This window comes from Pteropus vampyrus, unplaced genomic scaffold (genome assembly GCF_000151845.1).
Source record: "Pteropus vampyrus isolate Shadow unplaced genomic scaffold, Pvam_2.0 Scaffold682, whole genome shotgun sequence".
Lineage (NCBI taxonomy): Eukaryota > Metazoa > Chordata > Mammalia > Chiroptera > Pteropodidae > Pteropus > Pteropus vampyrus.
This window is the reverse complement of record NW_011889463.1, coordinates 5,725-6,031: the sequence shown is the minus strand read 5'-3', so window position 1 is coordinate 6,031 and position 307 is coordinate 5,725.

Below are 307 nucleotides of genomic sequence, written 5' to 3'. Positions count from 1 at the left end.
ATCTAGGGACAGGGACCTTCGTAGAGAGGACGTTGGCTCCGCCGGCTCTCGAGCCAGGTGCCAAAGGGAAGAGAAGGCGGAGGGAGCACGTGAGAGAGACTTCAGACAACACGACTTCTCCACAAACGAGAAAGTTCTGTCAGAAGCCAGAAGATCGTAGTGAAGCAGTGAATGTAAGCCCTTCTGAACAATCTTTCCCAGGAAACACCAAACAATTCCATTGACCGCGAATCTCGTAGACCCAAGAAAAAATAAGCAGAGGATGGCGATCTATTTTAACAGAAGAAACATCTAAGACCAGTAAACA